Source organism: Trachypithecus francoisi, unplaced genomic scaffold, assembly GCF_009764315.1.
Source record: "Trachypithecus francoisi isolate TF-2019V2 unplaced genomic scaffold, Tfra_2.0 Lachesis_group7, whole genome shotgun sequence".
Classification (NCBI taxonomy): Eukaryota; Metazoa; Chordata; class Mammalia; order Primates; family Cercopithecidae; genus Trachypithecus; species Trachypithecus francoisi.
In genome coordinates, this window is record NW_022681472.1 from 2,811,965 (window position 1) to 2,818,009 (window position 6,045).

General features: G+C 45.6%; 1 non-coding gene across 1 annotated transcript; it reads left to right on the forward strand.

Moving 5' to 3' along the window:
- Positions 1-1,243: 1,243 nt before the first annotated feature.
- Positions 1,244-1,347, forward strand: LOC117079761. The gene has a single exon (XR_004435603.1). It is a non-coding gene; the product is annotated as a U6 spliceosomal RNA (small nuclear RNA).
- The last annotated feature ends 4,698 nt before the right edge of the window (positions 1,348-6,045 follow it).

The following is a 6,045-nucleotide window of genomic DNA, read 5'->3' on the forward strand; positions in this document are numbered from 1 at the left end:
TCATATGAGTTGGGCCTTTTTTATAACTTAGAATCAACATTTGTTAATAAAGTATCCATAGAAAATGATAGATCTGTCCGGGCACAGTGGCTCAAGCCTATAATCCCAGCACTCTGGGAGGCCGAGACAGCCGGATCATGAGGTCAGGAGATCGAGACTATCCTGGCTAACACGGTAAAACCCCATCTCTACTAAAAATACAAAAAAATTAGCCTGGCATGGTAACGGGCACCTGTAGTCCCAGCTATTCTGGAGGCTGAGGCAGGAGAATGGCATGAACCTGGGAGGCGGAGCTTGCAGTGAGCCGAGATCGCACCACTGCACTCCAGGCTGGGCGACAGAGTGAGACGCCATCTCAAAAAAAAAAAAGATCTAGTTGAATATTTAAATAGTATTAAAATGTTAGCAGTAGAATGCTGTATTAAATATCCTAAGTCGAAAATGTTTTTAATACACCTACCAAATGTAGCTTAGCCAAGCCTACCTTAAAGAAGCTGAGCATACTTAAATCAGCCTATGGTTGAGTAAAATAATGAAAAACAAAGCCTATTTTATAATAAAGTGTTATGGTTGGGTACGGTGGCTCACACCTGTAATCCCAACACTTTGGGAGGCCAAGGCAGGTGGATCCTGAAGTCAGGAGGTCGAGACCAGTCTGGCCAACGTGGCAAAATCCTGTCTCTACCAAAAAAAAAAAAAAAAAATAGCTCAGCGTGGTGGTGAACGCCTGTAATCTCAGCTACTCAGGAGGCTGAGGCAGGAGAATTGCTTGAACCCTGGAGGTGGAGGTTACAGTGAGCTGAAATGCCAGTGCACTCCAGCCTGGCAACGGTGTGAGACTGTCTCATAAATAAAGTGTTAAATGTCTTGTGTACCACATTAGTAACACAAGAAAAGGTCAGTCAAAATTCAAAATTTGAAGAATGTTGAAATTGTAACAGCTTTATACCATGTAAAGTTGAAAAATCGTAAGTCGAACAATAATTAAATAATCTACTTATTGACTAAGATGGTTTCCCCCTGAAGTTTATGTACTAGTAATATTTTTCTAAACCTGGCATTTAAATACCAAGTTGAAGGTATATTCAACTGTAGATGAAGTGTGTGTATAGTTTCATTTTAAGGGGACTTTAGTAGAATGAAAATAATGGTGGTGTCCTGTTGCTGTCAGGTTCCATCATAGTGAATCTCAGTTTAATTCAGTAAACTTTGTTTTCTCCAGAGTCTAAAATAATAATTTAGTGCTTGCTTCAGCACACATATGTGAACATTGGAATGATACGCAAAAGATTATCATAGTCCCTGCGCAAGAATGACACACAAATCCATGAAGCATTCTATACTTTCCGTAAAAACTGTAGTTATTTGGCTGGGCACGATGGCTCACGCCTGTAATCCCAACACTTGGGATGTCGAGGCAGGAGGATCACGAGGTCAGGAGTTTGAGACCAGCCTGACCAACATGGTGAGACTCTGTCTCTACTAAAAATACAGAAATTAGCTGGGCATGGTGGCAGGTGCCTGTAATCCCAGCTACTCAGGAGGCTGAATCACTTGAACCCAGGAGGCAGAGATTGCAGTGAGATGAGATCGTGCCCTTGCACTCAAGTCTGGGCAACAGACCGAGACTCCATCTCAAAAAAAAGAAAATTGTAGTTATTTAGCAAACGTGTTTACGTCTATAGCCTGCCCACTGGTCATAAGTGTCTTGAGAGAAGGAATGGTCATATCCTTCGGTGCAGTGCCTGGTGCTTGGCACTAGATGCTTGTTACATGTTAGTAGATATAATTAACTCCTATGAAAGGAGGGTGAAGGTGTAAAAGTTGTCAGAAGGCATTCTTGAAAACAGCGAAGTATCAGGCTGTGGAGTGGAGGAAAAAGAGGAATTACAGTCCTGCCCCATAAATTCTTACAAATATTCCCTTAGAGGGTATGCCTCATAATCTCATGGAACCTGGGAGATATCTAGTCTCGCTAATTAAAATAGCTTGCTTTATTTGATTGGAGAATGTGTTTGCCATTCTCCTTCAGCATCCATCATAGATAAAACCAGCTCCATCTAAAGGAGTGCACAACTAACAAGAGGAATGAGGAAACCCAGAATTTAATGACTCAGCACATCAGTTAGGAAATACTTTTTAACTGCTGTTGCTTACTAAATCTAAGAAACTCTTAAAATGCCTCTATAATTCAGTTTCTTAAACTTTTTTTTGAAATTTCACGACCGGGCACTACAGCTCACACCTGTAATCCCAGCACTTTGGGAGGCTGAGGCAGGCGGATCACCTGAGGTCAGGAGTTCACGACCAGCCTGGCCAAAATGGTGCAATCCTGTCTCTACTAAAAATAAAAAAAAATTAGCTAGGTCTGGTGGTGGGTGCCTGTAATCCCAGCTACTGGGGAGGCTGAGACAGGAGAATCGCTTGAACCTGGGAGGCATAGGTTGTGGTGAGCCAAGATCATGCCACTGCACCCCAGCCTGGGCAACAGAGCAAGACACCATGCCAACAACAACAACAAAAAAAAGAATTTCAAACTTACATAAAAGTTGCAAGAATAGTATAATATCCATATACCCTTCACTCTGACATTCCTTTAATGATATAATTTTATCAAGTTTGCTTTTATTCTTTTTTTTTTTTTTTTTTTTTGAGACAGAGTCTTGCTCTGTCACCCAGGCTGCAATGCAGTGGCACAATCTCAGCTCACTGCAACCTCCACCTCCCGGGTTCAAGCGATTCTCCTGCCTCAGCCTCCCCAGTAGCTGGGATGACAGGTGCCCACCACGAGGCATAGCTAATTTTTTTTTTTTTTTTTAGTAGAGACGGGGTTGCACCACGTTGGCCAGGCTGGGCTTGAACTCCTGACCTCAGGTGATCCACCCAGTTCGGCCTCCCAAAGTGCTGGGATTACAGGTGTGAGCCACCATGCCTAGCCGTGAAATTATTTCAAAATAAAAGTTTAAAAAATTGAATTATAATGGCATTTTAAGAGTTTCTTAGATTTAGTAAGCAATAGCAGGTTTTAAAAGTTATTTGCTAGGCCGGGCGCGGTGGCTCACGCCTGTAATCCCAGCACTTTGGGAGGCCAAGGTGGGCAGATCACGAGGTCAGGAGATCGAGACCATCCTGGCTAACACAGTGAAACCCTGTCTCTACTGAAAATACAAAAAATTAGCCAGGTGTAGTGGCAGGCACCTGTAGTCCCAGCTACTTGGGAGGCTGAGGCAAGAGAATGGCACGAACCCGGGAGGCAGAGCTTACAGTGAGCCGAGATCACACCACTGCACTCCAGCCTGGGCAACAGAGTGAGACTCTGTCTCAAAAAAAAAATTTATTTCCTAACTGATGTCATAGTAGAGATGGGGTTGCACCATGTTGGCCAGGCTGGTCTTGAACTCCTGACCTCAGGTGATCTGCCTGGCCTGGCCTCCCAAAGGGCTGGGATTACAGGTGTGAGGACCGTGCCCGGCCTTTTTTTTTTTTTTTTTTCTAAAGACAGAGGGTCTCCCTCTGTCACCCAGGCTGGAGTGCAGTGGTGTGATCATAGCTCACTGCAGCCTCGAACTCCTGGGCTCAAGTGATCCTACTACCTCAGCCTCCTGAATAGCTGGGACTACAGGCACACACCACCATGCCTAGCTAATTTTTTTAATTTTTATTTTTAGAGACGGGGTCTTGCTACCTTGCCCAGGTTGCTCTCAAACTCCTGGCCTCAGCAATCATCCTGCTTCTGCCTCCTAAAATACTAAGATTACAAGTGTAAGCCACTGCACCCAGCCTATAATGGATTCTTTTTTTTTTTTTCTTTTTTTTTCCCTGTTGCCCAGGCTGAACAGAAGCAATCTTGGCTCACTGCAACCACCACCTCACAGGTTCAAGTGATTCTCTGCCTCAGCCTCCTGAGTAGCTGGGATTACAGACGTATGCCACCATGCCTGGCTGATTTTTTTTTCTTTTTTTTTTTTTTGGTATTTTTAGTAGAGACAGGGTTTTACCATGTTGGCCAGGCTGGTCACGAACTCCTAACCTCAGATGATCTGCCCACCTCGGCCTCTCAGAGTGCTGGGATTACAGGTGTGGGCCACCACGCCCAGCCCCTGCAGTCAATATATTTTATAGCCAGGCTCAGTGGTTTATGCCTGTAATCCCAGCTACTCGGGGATTAAATATAAATATATATATATATATTTTTGTTAACTTGTCTTGCTTCTATGAACACCTCATGAAGGTTTTCTTATGGTCTGGTGCTGCCTTGTCTGCTCAAATAAACTTTAAAATTTGAATATATATGCCTAAGTTTATCTCATAACAGCCCTGTCAGAAGTGAGGATCTGAAAGAGGGCACTGAGGGTGGCCCCTACAGCAATGAGCCACCTGTGGGGGCACTGATGAAGCCATTGTGCTTGTTTTTCTACCTGCATCGATAAGCCCCCCTTGACACATACAAGTTTTCACAACTTGTGGCAACTTATCTGAGTTTATTTGAGCCTTTTTCATTCAGACGAGGGCCAGACGTCAGATTGGATTCAACCTGGGTTCTGCAGGAAGTCTCAGGTAGGTAATGTTTCAAGAAGTCAGAAAATAATAGGTTCATCTGAATGCAAAGAATCTGGGACTCCTTCTGAGAACCTGTGCATTTCTAGAGATATGGGTACATAAGATAAAAAATAATGCCTAGGTGTGATGGCTCACACCTGTAATCCCAGCACTTTGGGAGGCTGAGGTAGGTGGATCACCTGAGGTCAGGAGTTCGAGACCAGCCTGACTAAAATGTTGAAACTCCATCTCTACTAAAAATACAAAATTAGCTGGGCATGGTGGTACATGCCTGTGATCTCAGCTACTCAGGAGGCTGAGGCAGGAGAATCGCTTGAACCCGGGAGGCGGAGGTTGCAGTGAGCCAAGATCGTGCTGTTGTACTCCAGCCTGGGCAACAAGAGTGACACTCCATCTCAAAAAAAAAAATTAGAATTATGGTGGCCACAGTTGGAAAGTTTGTGGGTTTTGGGGAGGTGTTTTGTTTTGTTTGAGATAGGATCTTACTCTGTCACCCAGACTGGAGTGCAGTGGTGCAATCACAGCTCACTACAGCCTCGACCTCCAGGACCCAACTGATCCTTCCACCTCAGTCTCCCGGCTAGCTGGCTGGGACTACAGGCATGTGCCACTATACCAAGCTAATTTTTTTTTTTTTTTTTTTTTTTTTTTGAGACTGAGTCTCATTCTGTTGCTCAGGCTGGAGTGCAGTGGCATGATCTCGGCTCACTGCAACCTCCACATCCTGGGTTCAAGCAATTCTCCTGCCTCAGTCTCCCGAGTAGGTGGGATTACAGGCGCCTGCCGCCAGCCTGGCCAGGCTGGTCTCAAATTTCTGACCTCAGGTGATCCACCCACCTCGGCCTCCCAAAGTGCTGGGATTACAGGCGTGAGCCACCATGCCCAGCATCCCAGCTAATTTTTTGTAGAGACCAGGGGTTTTGCCCAGACTGGTCTCAAACTCCTGGCCTCAAGCCATCCTCCCACCTTGGCCTCCCAAAGTCCTGGGATTACAGGCATGAGTCCGGCTCACTACAAGCTCCGCCTCCCAGGTTCAAGCGATTCTCCTGCCTCAGCCTCCCGAGTAGCTGGGATTACAGGCATGCGCCACCACACCAGGCTAATTTTTTGTATCTTTAGTAGAGATAGGGTTTCACCATGTTGGTCAGGCTGGTCTCGAACTCCTGACCTCAGGTGATACACCACCTCAGCTTTCCAAAGTACTGGGATTAGAGCCGTGAGCCACCGCGCCCAGCCAACACCCTATCTTTAAAAAAATATTGGCCAGGCACGGTGGCTCATGCCTCTAATCCCAGCACTTTGGGAGGCCGAGGTGGGCAGATCATGAGGTCAGGAGATCGAGACCACCCTGGCTAACATGGTGAAACCCCATCTCTACTAAAAATACAAAAAATTAGCCAGACACGGAGGCAGGCGCCTGTAGTCCTAGCTACTCGGGAAGCTGGGCAGGACAATGGCGTGAACCTGGGAGGTGGAGCTTGCAGT